The sequence below is a fragment of the Pipistrellus kuhlii genome, unplaced genomic scaffold, assembly GCF_014108245.1.
Source record: "Pipistrellus kuhlii isolate mPipKuh1 unplaced genomic scaffold, mPipKuh1.p scaffold_m20_p_1, whole genome shotgun sequence".
NCBI classification, from domain to species: Eukaryota; Metazoa; Chordata; class Mammalia; order Chiroptera; family Vespertilionidae; genus Pipistrellus; species Pipistrellus kuhlii.
This window is the reverse complement of record NW_023425404.1, coordinates 91462542-91481460: the sequence shown is the minus strand read 5'-3', so window position 1 is coordinate 91481460 and position 18919 is coordinate 91462542. Positions and strand designations below refer to the sequence as shown.

Genomic DNA, 18919 nt, shown 5'->3' with positions numbered 1-18919 from the left:
TCTCAACAACCTGTATCTTTTTTCTTTTGTTGCATTCAGTGGGCAAACTCTCAAACCTAAAAATATTTATCAGCGGGAAAATCATGGTCTCTCATCTTGGCTGGGCCCTAAATGCTACTCTGAAAATCTTCTGTCTCTGCCATTGCTATTTTTTCTATTTTCTGTAACTGTAGCTATTTCAAACATATACTGATATAGTAGGCAGTTAGGCAGGCATGAGAAGAGTAGGATAGGCCAGATACAGAGATCACCAGGGCAGCAAGCTGGTATGGACAATTGTAGGGTAGGACCTTGCCCTCAGGATGACCTTTCCTCCTATAGCATGTCTCTTTCCTTTTAGACTCCCTAACCTTTCATACCTCTGGTCATGTGATTCAGACCCTCCCCCTGGCATGTCACTAGTCTTGTGGAAGTCTCCTTTACAGGAAGAACATGGGGGGGGGGGGTGGAGAAAATAGCCTCATACAACTCCCATACAACTTTCTTAAGCATTAAGCCCTCAGGACAATGAGGTTTTGGTCCTTATCAAATAATTTCAGGAACAAAGCCTCTGTCTGTTGACCACAGACACAGAGTTTTGGCCACACTAGAGATACCATCTAGACCTCAGTTGTGTTTCAGCTCTAGGACCAGAAAAGCAGCAAGGCCAACAGAGGTGCCATCATGGCTGACAGCAGGATCAGCTGTGATGACTAATGACCCTTTGTCCTGGTATTGACCAATCAGTGGAGACCATGACCCTAAAAGAAAACACCTAAAAAAAATTGATGAATATTCCCTTGAGATCCTCCCTTGAGACTTTGCCTGTAATTCCTGCCTTTATTTTTTAAAAATTATATCTTATTGATTTTTTACAGAGAAGAAGGGAGAGGGATAGAGTTAGAAACATCGATGAGAGAGAAACATCAATCATCTGCCTCCTGCACACCCTCTACTGGGGATATGCCTGCAACCAAGGTACATGCACTTGACCGGGATCGAACCTGGGACCCTTCAGTCCCCAGGCCGATGCTCTATCCATTGAGCAAAACCAGTTAGGGCCAATTCCTGCCTTTAAAACCCTTCAGATTAAGAACCCAGCATGGCTTTGGCCAGTATGGCTCAGAGTTAAGAGTGTCATCCTGCTCATCCAAGGGTCACAGATTCAGTTCCTCTCTCTCAATGTTTCTTTCTCTCCTCCTCCTCCTCTTCCTACCCCTGCCCCCCCCCCCTTTTTATTATTACCTTTCTACTCTTTTTGAAAATCAATGAGGGGGAAAATATCTTTCGATTAAAAAAAAAAAAAAAAAAAAAAGAACCCAGCATGTCTTTCTTCACCCCATTTATTCTGTTCCCCTCTCTCCCTCTCTTGATCCTATCTGCCTTTTCTCCCCCTCTCTTCCTGAGCCCATGGACCTCACTTCTTCCACAGCTCACTTCTATCTCTGTGACTTTCTAAATAAACTTTTGCTTATATTTGAGTCTTGGCCTTGAATTCTTCCTTAGCCAAAACTCAAGGAATGTGGTCTAACATCTGGCGTCATTCACTATTAACAATACAACTTTCTTCAAGTCTATAGCTTGATCACCACCTCTGTTACTCTCAGGGGACAATCAGAAGAACTCCCATCCACCCTATCTGCCTTTCTCCTCCCTGACAAAATATCTACAACACCCACTTGGTGTTCACCTTCTCCTCTTTCACCTGCACTCTAGATTTCACCTTAGGCTCCTCTTATATAAATTATTTCTCTTTGCCTCCAAAATCTTCACATTATTTCTTTCAGATGAATCTTTCCCATTAGCATTAAAATATTTGCAAGTCTCAACTGTATGTCATCTCAAACAGTCACTCTTTCACTTGCCTTTCAGTCACAAATAAACTCTAGAGGAAATCAAATAATTTTCAATCAATTAAATCAAATGTAGCCTGAGCAGTCAGGTGCTGACAAAGTCAGACAGATCTGGGTGGAAGTCTTGTTTTTATATTTTGTTCTAGTTGTGGGATCATGGGCAAGTAATTTTCCCTCTCTGAGCTATAGTTTCCTTGTATGTAAAATGGGGATTATAGCAATACCTACTTTAAAGTGGAAAGATTAAAAGAATGCATGTAAAGTGCTTAGATCAGTGTCTAGTACATGATAAGTGCTCATGGAGATAGCCATCCTAAGTCTTCTTTTCGTAGCCACTTCCTGGCATACTAGTCTACTATAATCTGGCTTCCTTCCACCAGCACTGTGAAAATGCCTTAACCAAGTTACTGTGATTCTGTGACTAAATCCATTTTTCAATTCAATCATTCAATTAACAGTTATTTATTGAGTATATATGTGCCAGGTTGTTCTAAGTGCTGGGGATAGTGCAGTGACCAAAACAACAAAAATCCCTATTGTCACAGAACTAATATTTTAGTAACCACTCACTCCCTCTGAGATTTCATGGCAGCATCAAGCATCCCAGACCTTCTTAAAACTAAACTCCCCTGGCTTAGGAAACACTGCTCTCTCTTGGTTTTCCTCCTAACTTCTTGAATATACTTCATCATTCTTCTTTTTTTCACCAATGTCTATGTGCTGGTGTTCCCCAAGTCATAGACTATACTCTTTTTCTCCTCACTTATGCTCTCCCTAGACAATCCCATCCACTCCCACGTAGGCTGATGACTCTTAAACCTTACTTTCTATGCCAAACCTCCTGAAGCTCTAGACTACATGTGTCAAACACAAGGCCTGTGGGCCAAATCCGTCCCGCCAGGCCTTGCAATGTGGCCCGCACCGCGCTGTCATCACTGCACTCTGCTGCGTTTCCATCACAATGACAGTTTATGACTGTTCAGTAAACCATTCGGCCCGCGATTTAGGCTGGATTTTAGATTTTGGCCCCTTCTCTGATTGAGTTCAACACCCCTACTCTAGACTCACACACCTCTGCTCAAATGTCTCAAAAGCACCTTGAAGCTTAAATACAAAACTAAATCAATTCTTCATTTATTTTCTTGGCTGATCATCTCAGTTTGATAATAGCACCATCTATTAAATCAATAGATCATAAACCCAGACCATAAACCTCTCCCTTCTACTCCTCCCACTTTTTTAAGTAGATCTCAAGTTAATTCATTCAATATTTACTGTCTGTTTACTATGTGTCAAACACTGTGTTAAACACTGAGATTACAACAGTGGAAAAGAAAGATCCAATTAAGTCTTATAACTACAAATCCGTTATCATCATCTCACTTCCATTGGACAATGCCTTAATTCAGCCTCTCATAAATTCTCAGCTGGATGACTATAAAAAATCTCCCAGGTGGTCTCTCCCTGCCTCCACATATACCCTATTTCAATCTACTATCCTTTGTGATCTTTTAATATGAAAATCAGATTATGACAATCTCTGCTCAAAGTCCTCCAATGGCTCCCATAGCTTTCAGGATAAAGTCCAGAAGCCATTGGATGACAATAAACTCCAGCTGTGTCTTTCTCTGTTGTAGAAACTCTCACAGTAGCACAATGAACTCTTTACAGAACCCTGAATATCCCCAATTTTCTCCATACTTTTCTTTGCACACATAGCTACTTCCAATTGAAACAAATTGTCATTGCTTCCACATGTCACCTGAATAAGAAACAGCGCTGGTTTTCCTTTTATAAGCTTTGCTATTAGGCCCCCATCCTATCCTAAGAAACCTTCTTATGTGATCATGAATCAATATATGCATACATCTTTCATGACATTTATCTTAATATATGTTGTTTGGGAGAGACCAAGATGGCGGCATAGGTAAACACCTAAACTGCTACCTTGCACAATTTCAAAACTACAACTAAAAGACAAAACGTCTATCACCCAGAACCACGGAAAAGCTGGTTTAGTGGAAGTTCTACAACTAGAAGGAAAGAGAAAAGAGTATTAAGACAAGTACAAGGGCTGAAAAGCTGAGGTACAGAGGCGCATGAATCGGGCTGGCAACAGGTGTCTGCGTGCACAGCTTTCTTCAACCCAAAGGGAGACAAGCTCCCAATTACTATGAACTACAGTTTCTGGGGAGACACTGGGGATCCAAACTCCTATGGGGAGAAGGTGGACTGTCTGCCATTGGGTCGGAAAGTGAGGGTGACTTTCTTACAGAGGTGCGCCCAGCATTCATCGCTTACTGTGCACAGGACACAGGGACTTGGAAACGTGGAAACAGAGTCAGCTGACTGGCAGCCATCGCTGTTTGCTATACCCTAGCCTAGTGACTCCCTGAGAACTCACCCCGAACAACCTACAAACCCACCCAAGCTCCACGCAGTGGCTTTTGCATATAAATGGCCTGCTCTATTGTAGCTTAACCTAACAAACTTCAGCTCTGGTCAGACAGCTCCAAAACCTCCAAATCCTAAGCAAAGAGGAGAAAACTGTATTTCTTGCTGTAGCTCCTGCTAGGTGGCCTCAGGCAAAGCCACCCTACCAACTCAGGGAAGCAGCGAAAATGCAGAGACAAAGAAACAGATCACAAAGGAAAGAAATGGAGGAAAACAAACTACTGAATATAGAGTTCAAAACCATGATTATAAGGTTTTTCAAGAACTTCCTAGAAAAGGCCGATAAATTTAGTGAGACCCTTGAGGATATGAAAAAGGACCAACTAGAAATTAAACATACACTGACTGAAATAAAAAATTATATACAGAGATCCAACAGCAGACTAGAGGAACGCAAGAATCAAGTCAAAGTTTGAAATACAAAAAAGCAAAAAACACTAACCGGAAAAGAAAAAAGAATCCAAAAATATGAAGATAGTGTAAGAAGCCTCTGGGACAACTTCAAACATACCAACATCTGAATATGCGGGTGCCAGAAGAAGAGAGAGAGCAAGATACTGAAAACCTATTTAAAGAAATAATGCCAGAAAACTTCCCCCGCCTGGTGAAACAAATAGACTTACAAGTCCAGGAAGCGCACAGAACTCCAAACAAAAGGAATCCAAAGAGGACTACAACAAGACACATCATAATTAAAATGCCAAGGGCAAAAGGCAAAGAAAGAATATTAAAAGCAGCAAGAGAAAATCAGTTAATAACCAACAAGGGAGCACCCACATGATTGTCAGCTGATTTCTCAACAAAACTATGCAGGCCAGACATGAGTGGCAAGAAATAGTCAAAGTGATGAATAGCAAGAACCTACAACCAAGATTATCCTACCCAGCCAAGCTATCATTCAGAATTGAAGGTCAGTTAAAGAGCTTCACAGATAAGAAAAAGCTAAAGGAGTTCATCACCACCAAACCAGTATTATATGAAATGTTAAAAGATATTCTTTAAGCAGAGGAGGAAGAAGAAAAAGGTAAAGATAAAAATTATGAAGAACAAATACATATCTATCAAAAAGTGAATCTGTCCGAAACCAGTTTGGCTCAGTGGATAGAGCATCAGTCTGCGGACTGAAAGGTCCCAGGTTCGATTCCGGTCAAGGACATGTACCTTGGTTGTGGGCACATCCCCAGTAGGGGGTGTGTAAGAGGCAGCTGATTGATGATTCTCTCTCATCGATGTTTCTAACTCTCTATCCCTCTCTCTTCCTCTCTGTAAAAAATCAATAAAATATATATATATTTTAAAAGTGAATCTGAAAATCAAGTGAATTAAAAATCTGATAAACAGAATAAACTGGTGAATATAATAGAATCAGGAGCATAGAGTGGGAATGGATTAATAATTCTCAGCGGGAAAGAGGTGTGGGGGTACAGAAAGAGACTGGACAAAAATTGTACACCTATGGATGAGGACAGTGAGAAGGTAAAGCCAGAGGGTGGGGTGGGAACCAGGTGGAAGGGAGCTATGGAGGGGGAGGGGAGAGGAGAAACAATCGTAATAATCTGAACAATAAAGATTTATTAAATTAAAAAAAAAAAAAATATATATATATATATATATATATATATATATATATATATACACACTCATATATACATTTATACATGCTGTTTGTACATTTTCTCACTGAGGCTGTGAGTTCCACAACAGTAGGGACCAATCTCAGTGTCTTTGTATTCCCAGCACCTGACACAATAAATATTTCCTGAAAATAATGAGTGATGCTAGAATTTAAAAAATGCATACTTAATATGCATAATGATTAGGCTACATGATAATCAGATATAAATGACAACAGTTAATGTAGAGATTACTTTTATACACCCAAACCTAGTATTTTGGGGACTGAGGTGGGAGATGATAAGAAGATATACAGGCATACCGAAAGTACCTTTTTAGACACTGCTCTGAAAAAGGGTCCATAAATCTAAAGATTCATGACTTTTCACTTTTCTAGACAGGACAACTCATTGCTACATTAGGGTATCAAGAAACTCTGTCTTTACCTCAATGCACAATAGCCTCTCCCTCCACCAGCCCTTCTCCTCCCTCAATCCAAACATACCTATCATGTTAATGTGTTTAATTCACAGAATCTTAGCAGTATGTAGAAAACACATTCATTTTGGTTATAAATTGGCATTTGGTTTGGTTTCTGGAGTGGAAACTAGGAAAGTCAACCCAGCCTTTGGCACCTTCCCACTCTTTCAGGTCTACCCTGCCCTATATCTCCTTGTACTTGCCTAGGTTGGTGTCAATGTTATTGGTTCTCTATGCACACTTTATTCCCCTCTCCCTAACCCCTTTATATACGTAACATCCAGGCTTCCTTTCCGGATATTCAACCTAATAAAAACCCTTGAAATAATTCATTTCCCACTCATTTTTTCATTTCAACCAAAATATATTGAGCATCAGGAACTGTGCTAGGTGTTGGGACAGTTAAAAAGAAAAACAAGCCCTGGTCCCTGCCCTTGAGGAGCTCACAGTCTAGTGGGAGAGACAAATACTAACAAAATTACAAAACAGCATGATAAGGACTGCAGTAGATATTATAGCTATCTCCAAAAAGGGAAGCAGGCTTAACCTTGGAGGGAACATCTGAACAGGAACCTTGAACCCCAAGTTGGTGTTTGCCAGGCTATCAAGAGGGAATGAGGAACACCAAAGCCTGGGAAGCAGTTAGTGTGAAAGTACACTGGTGTGGTTGGGGAAAAAGCAAGGCCACCCCCATCAAACTTTTTATCCCAGTAAAGCAGGAGTCTAAGAAACCAGCTGCCTGGAGCCCAGAGCCCCTCCATAATGCTGCTGAATTCAATTTGGACCATGATGCATCCTCCAGAGACATCTAATTACTACTCAAAGTGCAACTGGTCCAGACCACAGATGAATCTTGAATGCTCTTCCTTCCATCTTCTTTTGTAAAGGTTGTAGTTAAAAGTTTTCTTTTTCCCTCTACTTTTAAACTTGATGTATCCTCCTCCTCTTCCCCTATGACCCCATTGAAAACATCTCCCTATAATTATACATTCCAAGAGATAATATGGTCTTGCAGTCTTTCAATTTTTGAAAAGACAGATTAATTTTTAAAACAAAAAAGAGCCTAATGCATATTAGTAACTTTTTTCCACTTACCAAAATGATCTGAAAATCTTTTAATATCAACACATATAAATCTATATCACTTTTAGATGCCGAATACAATCCCATTTTTGAGATATACTTTAAAGATTTAAAGTCCTGAGGGAGGATCCAAGATGGCTGCTTGGGTAGACACCTAACCGCAGCAGCACACAACAATTTCAATGGAATACAACTAAAATGTAGAGTGGACATCGCCCAGAGCTACAGGTAGTCGACTGACTGAAAATTCTACAACAAGAAGGAAAGAGAAAACCAGAAGGAAAATCAGAGGAGCTGAAAAAAGCCTAAGGTACGGAGACATGCTGCGCTCCCGCACGCACGCGCGGAGAGGTCACAGCCGGAGAGGAGGAGAGGGCTGGGTGCTGCCTGGCGTTCCCTAGCAGGAAGGAAATAAAACCCCCAGCCTGGGCTAAACCCCCGAACCGGCAGCGCTGACCCCCAGTTATGAGCCAGACCCTGGGGACCCAGGCTCCGGGGGGGGGAGACGGGGCTCTGAGGCGGAATCCCAAGCGAGCAGCGAAAAGCAGGGCCCCCGGAGTCGCGCACACTTTGGGCGCAGAGGACTGAATGTTGACTCTGATGCTGGATTACCCTAGCGTGAAGAAACAAAGCCTCCAGCGGCGCTGAGCCTCAGTCCGGACTGCTCTGAACCCCAGTCCTGGACCAGACTCTGGGGACCCAGGCTCGGGCAGGGGGAGACGGTGCTGTGAGGCGGAATCCCAGGGGAGTGGCGAAAAGCGGAGCCCCCAGAGTCGCATGCACTGCGCGCAGAGGACAATCTGTTGACTCTGATCCTAGACTCCCCTAGCAGGAAGGAGAAAAAAAAAAAAAAAAGCTCCATACTGGAGGAATGCTACAGGGAGCAGGAGCCCCTGCCGGACACCAGCCAGCCGGGCGCCGGCAGGGAGCCAGGCGACGGGGCCCCCAGCGGGGGGTGGGGGGGTGGGGGGGTGGGGGGGGTGCCCCTGAGCCATCAACCTCTGAGCACGGGCAATGGAGCCAAGGCCGGGGGCTGCTTCCTGGGCGGGGCCGACCCTGGCAACAGGCTGGAGCAGCGCAGGAGCCCGAGCAGAACAAAGGGGTGCCACAGGCCAACCTGCTGAGCTCCCAAGACAAGGAGGAAGAAACCAAAGTTCTCAATGTGAAGAAATCAAGTGAGAGCAAAAGATAGTAAAATTACTTAAGAAAGAATACAAAGAAAATCTTGAAAACTCAAAGACTAAGTCAGAACTCAACTCACCAGCCAACATTGCAACATAAAAGCGTTTAAAAAAAAAAAGGACAGAATGTTGGAACAGCGGCGGCCAGGCCTAGAGTGCCCTGGCACAAACCAATGGCAACCGGGCCCGGAGCAGCAACAGCCAGGCCCCAGAGCAGCAGTAGCCAGAACCAGAGCAACAACAGCCAGCACTGGAGCAGCCAGACCTGGGGCAGTGGCAGCCAGGCCTGAGGCGGAGGCAGCCAAGCCCAGGGTGGCCAGTCCAGGAACACCGAGACCCGGAGTGGCCGGGCACGGAGAAGCCGGGCACGGAGAAGCCGGGCCCAGAGCAGCCGGGTTGGGAGCAGCCAGGTGCAGAACAGCAGTAGCCAAGCCTGGAGCATCCAGGCTGGGAGCGGCCAGACTCAGAGTGGCCGGGCCCGGGGCAGCCGGGCCCAGAGCAGCCAGGTCTGGTACGGCCAGGCCCGGAGCAGCAGCTGCCAGGCTGGGAGCGGCCAGGCCCGGAGCAGCCGGGTCTGGTGTGGCCAGGCCCAAAGCAGCGGTTGCCAGGCTGGGAGCAGCCAGGCCCAGAGCAGCCGGGTCTGGTGTGGCCAGGCCCGGAGCAGCAGCTGCCAGGCTGGGAGCGGCCAGGCCCGGAGCAGCCGGGTCTGGTGCGGCCAGGCCCGGAGCAGCGGTTGCCAGGCTGGGAGCTGCCAGGCCTGGAGCAGCCGGGTCTGGTGTGGCCAGGCCCGGAGCAGCAGCTGCCAGGCTGGGAGCGGCCAGGCCCTGAGCGGCCGGGCCCCGAGCAGCCGGGCCCAGAGCAGCCGGGTCGGGTGCAGCCAGGCCCGGAGCAGCAGCAGCCAGGTCCAGAGCAACTAGGTCGGGAGCGGCGGTGACCAGACCCGGAGTAGCTGGTTGTGGAACGAACCAGAGCAACAGAGGCCAGGTCCGGAGCAGCCAGGCCCGGAACAGCTCGCTCCTCGCCTGCCCCTGCCCCACGGCTGCCTCTCAGACATGGCTGGAAACTTTTGTGGGAACTTGAGGGTCTGCTGAATCAAGGGATGAAGGCTTAGATCTGGATGTGTTGAGTTAGTATAGGGCTAGGGTGTTAATCTGGGAGTGCCTTGGGTGAGGCCTGGATGAGGCTGGTTGACCTATTTGGAAATGTCTTTTGTGTGAAATGTATCATTGGGCATGTGGTGGTATTATTGATATGAGAAAATGCTAAGTTACTGACTTACTATCTGAAAAGGGATTTACTATCGGGGAAAGGGAGGGAGGAAGAGACTGAACATAAACTGCACCTATGGATGAGGACAATGGGGGATGGGGAGGGGGCGGAGGGTGGAATGGGAACCTGGTGAAGGGGGGAAGAAATGGGGAACCTTTGTAACAATATGAACAATAAAGATTGATTTAAAAATATAAATAAAAAATAAAAAAATCTAATGCAGCCCCCGCCCCCCCCCCCCCCAAAAAAAGATTTAAAGTCCTAACTTCTCTCCTCTTTGTTGACATCTGGAAATACTTCTAAGTTTTTGACATAATAAAGAATATCTAGTAAATAGTTGTGTGTATCTTTTTTAAAAAGCGGTATGAGAGATTTCTGTATGAAAATTCCTAGAAGTGAAAATGTTAAGCCAAAGATATAAAATATTTTGTTTTGATACTGCCAAATTACTCTTTCTAAATTATATCACTGATTTATATCTGAACTAACATATGTGGTCCCATCTCTTCACATCCTTACAAAACTAGACCAGTGTTTTTCAACCTTTTTTGGGCAAAGGCACACTTGTTTCATGAAAAAAATCACGAGGCACACCACCATTAGAAAATGTTAAAAAATTTAACTCTGTGCCAATATTGACTATATATAAAGTAATTCTCTTGAATAGGAATCAAATAAACACAAAGAAAGTATTTTATAATTACTTTATTATGAAATATTAAGTAAACAAAATAGTGAAAAATTATAAAATTCTTGTCTTGTCTGCACCTACGGCACACCAGGCAACATCTCGCGGCACACTAGTGTTGAAAAACGCTGAACTAGACTGTCTCAATGCTTTTTCATTAATGCCAGCGTAATAAACATATCATTTTAAAATTTGTATTTCTTTAATAATAAATAAATTTGAACATTGCTTTGCATTTACTGTCGTATTCTTTGTACTTCTTTTGGTTAATTTTCTTTTACTGATTTGTAAAGGTCTTTCTAGATTTTAAACTTGTCTTCTAAGTTTACAAATAGTCACTATTTTGACTATTAGTCTATCATTCATTCATTCATTCATTCATGTTCATTTTCATCTGAGGATATTTTTCCATTTGTTTTCAGAGAGAATGGGAAGAAGGGAGAGGGAAGAGGAAAGACAAGGAAAAACATCAATGTGAGAGAGACACACAGATTGGTTGCCTCCCACCTGTGCCCTAACTAGGGCCAGGGACAAACCCACAATCCAGGTAATCAAACCCAGGATCCTTCTGTGCACTGGCCAACACTCTATCACTGAGTCACAGCAGCCAGGACATGACTTTTATGGGATATTTTGCTTTACTTTGATGCAGTGAAATCAGATCATTTCTTCCTTTATGGTTTCATTTATTTGCTCGCTTAGCTAGTCCTCATCTACCCATAGGAGCATATGAACAATCTCTTTTATTTCCTTCTAATATTTTTATGGCATACCTTTTATCTTTATTTTCTTTTATTTTTTAATTTAATAAATCTTTATTGCTCAGATTATTACAATAGTTTCTCCTTTTTCCCCCCATAGCTCCCTTCCACCCGGTTCCCACTCAAACCTTTGCCCTTAACCCCCCCTCCCCCGCCATTGTCCTCATCCATAGGTGTATGATTTTAGTCCAGTCTCTTCCTGTACCCCCACATCCCTTTCCCCCTGAGAATTATTCACTCCCTTTCTTTGCCCCTGATTCTATTATATTCACCAGTTCTGTTCCTCAGATTTTTAATTTACTTAATTTTTAGATTCACTTATTGATATATATTTATTTGTTGATCATAAATTTTTATCTTCACTTTTTTCTTCTTCTTCCTCTTCTTAAAGAATACCTTTCAGCATTTCATATAATACTGGTTTGGTGATGATGAACTCCTTTAGCTTTTTTTCTTTTTTTTTTCAATATATTTTTATTGATTTTTTTACAGAGAGGACAGGGGAGAGAAAGTTAGAAACATCAATGAGAGAGAGTCATCGATCAGCTGCCTCTTGCACACCTCCCACAGCAACCAAGGTACATGCCCTTAACTGGAATCGAACCCAGGACCTGTCAGTCCGCAAGTCTAGGCTCTATCCACTGAGCCAAACTGGTTTTGGCTCCTTTAGCTTTTTCTTATCTGAGAAGCTCTTTATCTGACCTTCAATTCTGAATAATAGCTTTGCTGGGTAGGATAATCTTGGTTGTAGGTTCTTGCTATTCGTCTCTTTGACTATTTCTTGCCACTCCCGTCTGGCCTGCATAGTTTCTGCTGAGAAATCAGCTGATAATACAATAGTATTGGTGCTCCCTTATAGGTAACTAACTGTTTTTTCTCTTGCTGCTTTTAATATTCTCTCTTTGCCTTTTGCCCTTGGCATTTTAATTATGATGTTTCTTGGTGTGGTCCTCTTTGGATTCCTTTTGTTTGGGGTTCTGTGCATTTCCTGGACTTGTAAGTCTATTTCTTTCACCAGGAGGGAAAAGTTTTCTGGCATTATTTCTTCAAATAGGTTTTCCGTATCTTGCTCTCTTTCTTCTTCTGGCATCCCTATAATTCTTATGTTGGTACGTATGAAGTTGTCCCAGAGGCTTCTTATACTATCTTCAACTTTCTGGATTCTCTTCCCTTCTTGCTTCTCCAGAGGAGTTTCCTTTGCCTTTGTATTCCAAACCTTTGACTTGATTCTTACGTTCCTCTAATCTGCTGTTGAGTCTCTGTAAAATATTTTTTATTTCAGTCAGTGTATGTTTAATTTCTAGTTGGTCTTTTTTCATATCCTCGAGAGTCAGCCTTTTCTAGGAAATTCTTGAAAAACCTTATAACCGTGGTTTTGAACACTATATCTAGTCTTTTGTTTTCCTCCATTTCTTTCATTTGAGATCTGTTTCCTTGTCTCCCCATTTTCACTGCTTCCCTGAGTTGGTAGGGTGGCTTTGTGTGTTTGGTGTCTTATATGGGCCGGAGGGTCAGCCTCCCCAGTTACCTGACGTAGACACTCTTGGTGCTCCCCTTTGTGTACTGCATGTCTTGCTTGTTGTTGGTATCCCTAGGAGGAATTGACCTCCAGGCCAATTGGATATGAGTATCAGCTGTGTCTACTCTGGGATACCTTCTGTATTGGAGACAGTCTTAGAGGATCAGACTCGCAAAATTGCAAGCTTCAGTACCATGTAGCTATTTGCTAGAAACTTAACAGGTCCAAAAAATCAAACTTACTTTTTATTATTCTCACCCCACTTCTAAGCTCTTAATCAGTATCTGTCTCTTTTCATTCCATCCTTCCTCCCTTCCCTTCCACTCCTGCTGTTTTCCATATCTTTGTAAATGGCAGGAGAAGACATTCAAATTGCTACACCATAAATCTAGAGTATCTCTCAGATGATTTGGGTCTACTTTTCTAGAATTTGCTGGCTCACCCTGGAACTGTTTGCTTCAACCATACTGACCTCGAGTTCCTTGAACATGGCATGATAGCTTCTTTCCTGAAGGCTTTTCCCACATGCAGGTCTTTTTATATATTATTGATTTTTTTACAGAGAGGGATAGAGTGTTAGAAACATTGATGAGAGAGAAACATTGACCAGCTGCCTCCTGCACACCCCCAATGGGGATGTGCCTGCAACCAATGTATAAGCCCTTGATTGACCGAAATCAAACCTGGGACCTTTCAGTCCACAGACCAATGCTCTATCCACTGAGCCAAACTGGTTTCGGCTGCAGTTCTTTTTATGTGGATTACTACCTCCATCTCCACCAACTCCTACTTTCAGATCTCATTAGACACCTCTTTATGGATGCCTCTCAAAAATGTACCTATACACACACTTAGGTCAGGTGCTCCCAAGGCGGTGGCTCCTTCTCCTCCTCTTTTTCCTCCTCCTCCTTTAAGGCACATTATTCTTCAATTATTAGGAAAAAAATCACATTTCTTTCCATGCCTGAATTCCCAGTTCCAGAGACTGTAAATTCTTTAAGGATGGGGGTAGTTCAATTAATATTCTTTGGACCACAGCTGCTGACAAACCAGAGTTGCTTAAAATCCTACTGGTACTAAAAACTATAGTTGCTTAAAATCCTAATGGTTGGAAAGAAAGAAGCCAGCCAGAAATACTCCTAGAATATTGATCATGATGGGCCAGATATCAAAATATTCATAGCCTGAGTACTAGCAATTAAATAATTAGATGTTAGAAGTGTGATTCAAATCTCTAATTGGTAAAATACTTGGTGAAGATACTTATGAGTTGATTAACCCATAATTGCACAATAAAAAGAGCACAATTTTTGTAGACGAACAGTCCTGGCTGGAATTTTTGCTCCCCTACTGCCAACTATGTAACCCTAAACATATCATTTAACCTCTGTGACTCTCAGTTTTGAAGTTGGAGACAATACCAACCTCATAGAATTGTTATGAAGGGCATAATATATAGCAGTGTCAAACATTCAATAAATGCTAGTTTCTTTGCATTTTCTACTTCCATTTTCCCCATAAGTCAGGGGCTGGGGGCCTTGTGGGATAAACATACCATTAGCAGCAACTTCCCCATGAGTGTTTCATGAACTTCTTTCAGAGGCCTGAAGGCTCCATGGCTGTGTGATGCCACCTTGTATGACAAACAGGCTGATACTCCAACATATAAAAGGAACTTAAGCTTGGAGCTCTGAATCTGCCTCAAACTAGGACTGTGGCCCCAATCAAAAGATCAAAGCTAATAATATGGGATCCCATTACTAGTCACCATCAGAACAAAGTCAAACAGGACAGAATTTAAAAATTTTTGGTGTACCTGTTAAGCCATTTCCCTTGTCACATTCTAAAGCTTTATAAAAGAAGGAAAGACTGCTTACTGACATCTGAGCTGGCAAATGCCCAAATTTCTGAGCACACATGTATAGCCAAACCCCAACCAACCTCAAATGTGGCCACAATGATAGCACACCACTATTGGCTGGAGATCAGAATTGAGTGCATGGCCAGGAAGCTTCTAGCCAACCGGTGGTCTGCAGACCACTGGTGATCCATGAGGTCTGAAAGGTTGACTACTGCTGATTAAGCAATAACTGAAGGTTAAAACAGAAGCAAAGGAAATGAAACAGAGAAGTTCCTGACCCAATAACAGATTTTATTAGCTAGAACCAGGAATAGAGAAGAGAAGAAATTCATTTCTCTATGACAATGAATACAGACCATAAACTTTGAAGCAGATCACAGAAAAACATTCCACAAAAATCTCTCACGTTTACAGCTGACCTTGCTGTTGGTGCCCCAACAATGTGGGAGAAAGGTCCTACTTAATCCAACTGGTTAAACCTCTTGATGGTGCACACTGACTCTACTCTTACCACTTATTTCCAGGGCCAGCAGGGGAAATTTACAAAAATGCAGAAACATAACAGTGACCTCCTTAATTTCTAAAAGAAGCATTGGTTAGGCAGTAAAACTTTCCTTTTGTATAATCAACAGGAAAAGGATTAGTTTTATGCCTTTAACAGGCTAATATATTGATAACAAACCCCAAAAAGAGGCTGTACAGCTATAACAAAAAAAGAAAAAAAGCCTATACCTGCAATTAGAAACAAAAACAAACCAAAAAAAGAAGGTACCAACAGGCAAAACTCTACAATGCCTTGCTTCACTTGTTTGGTGGAGAGGAAGTGGGGTGAAAGAAGAGCAGGAGGGACACCACTAGGACTGACTTTTTATTTTTGTTTTATTTTATAATCACTGAGTTCTTCCTTCTACTTACATGTAAAGAAATTCATCACCGTCTTCATAAACGTTTGGAATATATGCAGATTATTTTTTTAAATGCAGCAGTAGATGCTTGGAAATTAGGCAGGTTGCCTGCGGGCACATCCTATATAATAAAAACCTAATATGCAAATTGACCAAACAGTGGAATGACTAGTAGCTATGATGTACACTGATCACTAGGGGGCAGATGCTCAACACAGGAGCTGCCCCCAGCCCACAGGCCCCATGCCAGCCAAGGCGGGTGCCAGCCATGCAGGGAGGGGGCCCAATCGCCCTACCGGTTGCCCCACAGATTGGTCCTGATCATCAGTCAGGCCTAGGGAACCTACCCATGCATGAATTTCCTGCACTGGGCCTCTAATAGTTAAATAAGTGACTAGTAAACATTCTCTGACTGATACCTGACTAAATCATGCTCCAGACCAAGTACTTAACTATATACAGTCTTCAAGCAGAAAATACAAGGCAGGGGAGCAACAATGGCTCAAAGAAATAAGATTTAATTTTTCATTAACCAGGTCCAGACTACCACACACATCTTGATCAAGCAGAGCTCCTTGGGCTCAGTACTATCCAGGGTTATATAAAAAGCATTACCAATTGGGAGTAAAGAAAAAAACAGAAAGGAGAGGCTGATTGCTTCTCAATTATTTTGCTCCTAAAAACTAGATCCTTCTACCTATTTCCTTTCCAAATCTTATTATTTCTCCTCCTTTATGTGTCTCTCTATTCTCCTTCACAAGAAAAATAATTCTACTATAGAATTCTTTGTTGTTTTCTTCCTTTTTTGCCTTTAAAAGAATAAAGTTGGTGGAAATCAAGTTAATGATTATTAACTTGGCCTTGTCCTTATTATGGGAAAGGTTAAAGTGTACACAGCTACTAGTCCAATTAGAGTGAAGAAAACTAATCAGCATTATTCTTTCTCTCCAGCTATTAACTACTATGGCTTCAATCAACTAATTTCAGGGAAAGCAAAGAAGACAGCAGGCAAATGACATAATCAAATTTAGCCACTTAACCTGAAAAATTAGGGTTTTATCAGCTCCATTAATCACCCAAAAAAGTATTTGGGCAACAGTAGATGGGTGCCATCCCAAATGATCAGATCTTTGACTTGCAAACAGGATGTGGTTTAATAACCAAAACACGGAACTAGATATCTAGAGCCTAAAATAATTCCATTTAACAGGTTTAACAATATGTAGCACACACTCTCCAGTTGACTGAAACACCTCCCAATGACAGGTAGCAAATCCTCAACATCTCCACAGATCACTTAGCAGCTGAAGGGCTATGGCTAACCCTTGAAGGTGAATTCAGAATAGAATGGAAACTCAATACTGGACTTGTTTGTCAGAAAAGGGAAGTATATCTCACTGAATTCGAGGTTCATATAAAAACCAGAAGTTGTGCTGCATTAAGAAAAACACTGGTCTACAACTACAAGGAAGTTATTTGGAGGAACGAGATGAAAAGCAGTTAGCTAAGATTTAACTTGCCTATGTTATTTTCTTTACTAAAATCAGCCCCCAGGAGAAATATACCCTTGTTTGGGCCTTGTTGATGGTACTTTCCCCTCTATCAATTCATCTCTTCCTACCCCCTCCCTAGAAATAGGATTATAGCTCAAGTCATCTGAAAGCCTCCCCAGAAAACTGTTTCAAAGGGAAGGCTCCTTGGGAAGAACAACAGAGAAAGAAGTTACTCATATGTCTTTGGTAATGTTCATCCAAACCAGTTTTTTATTACCTTTCAATGGATAAGAACTCCTCAACTAGAAGAGTAAATTCATTCACAAAAAGGTATTTTTTTATTTCATTTCTTATCTACCTCCAAATCTATTTCCTAAGAAATTTACAGCATCCTATTGTCACATAATCATGGTTTCTATTTTTGTGATTAAACTGAAGCTCTACTGTAATGGAGGTAAAGGCTTAATTTAGAAGTACAGGATAATCCTAATTTATACAATAGTAGTAAATATCCCAATTACCACATTTTGAGCATTTTATAATACATTGTGTCCTTTTGCATCATATTTCCCCACTTGGACGGCAAAGCTTGAACCTAAGTCTTCTACATGTCATAACATCCGTAGTGCCCACCACTGGGATACGCACAAAGCAATTAGATGACAGATCTATGGGGGTGTTTGTTTGTTTTTTTTTTGCACAAGCCAGGCCCTAACTGTTCTATATAAAACTAAACATATTTTTAGTGCCAATCCTGTGTAAGGCATTCTAATATTTGTCACAAAAGACTAAGAGAAATATGTGCTATACCACACAATAGCAGGCCTTTTATCCTCCCAGCCTAACTCTTTTCACCTTGAGGCCAAGACTCTCTGTCATTCTCTAACTGCTATCTGTTTAATTACATGCTTTTAATTCTATATCAAATGAAATTTTTTTGTGAAAGTAATTTAAGCACAGTTGAAATATCACTCAAAATGATGTTACCATATGGCCCAACCATAAATATGGTTTCCACTCATAAAGACCTACGGGTCACAACCAGAGAACTAGATTCCAGCTTTTCAAAACTCTAAATTTTACATGCATAAAATAGAATTTGATTCCTTTGTGTTGATGACTGCACTCATTAATTTGCTTTAAAGTAATAATCCTCGAACACATAGTATTCAGCAGCTGCCTTAAAGAAAATTGCTAACCCCTGCTAATTTAGATAAAACCAATATCCAAAGCACTCCTAACTTTTCATTTAATCCCACTTTATCTCCACCCCAGAATCCCATCCCTCACCACTCCCTAGCCCCCACCCTCATCACACATACCGGCCCAGCACTTTTGAGATCATTCATAACCCTTTGTGACTGTTCAAGCCTTGTACCCTTCCTGGAATAACCAGTCCCATTATATTCACCACCTCACTATAGGTGGATGCTCAAACCTCATTTTCTCACGGAAGTGTTCTATGATTTCTCTCACCGTTTAAACACTTCCTAAACATGCTATGTGTCAGACAATGTCATGTAATTTTGTGTAGATCAATACATTTCTCACATTTTGTTATATGAATTTTGGATGTCAGCTCTGATCCCCACCCAGCTCTAGCCACAGCTTCACTAGGACCCTGTGACTCTTGAACACTTTAAAAGGGATCTCCTTAGATGTCCATTGGTACAGTATTTACAGTAATTTGGTATCCTGATTGAACTGTAGTCCTATAACAGGCATTTTGGGTGAAATGCAGTCCGAGGGTAGGAGTTCAGTGAGGTGAATGGCATCAGT

At 42.0% G+C, this 18919-nt stretch overlaps 1 protein-coding gene across 2 annotated transcripts in view; it reads right to left on the bottom strand.

Annotated features, from left to right (window-relative positions):
• Nucleotides 1–18919, bottom strand: part of HEXA (hexosaminidase subunit alpha) — a 43151-nt gene that overhangs the window by 23765 nt on the left and 467 nt on the right. The window lies entirely within an intron of this gene.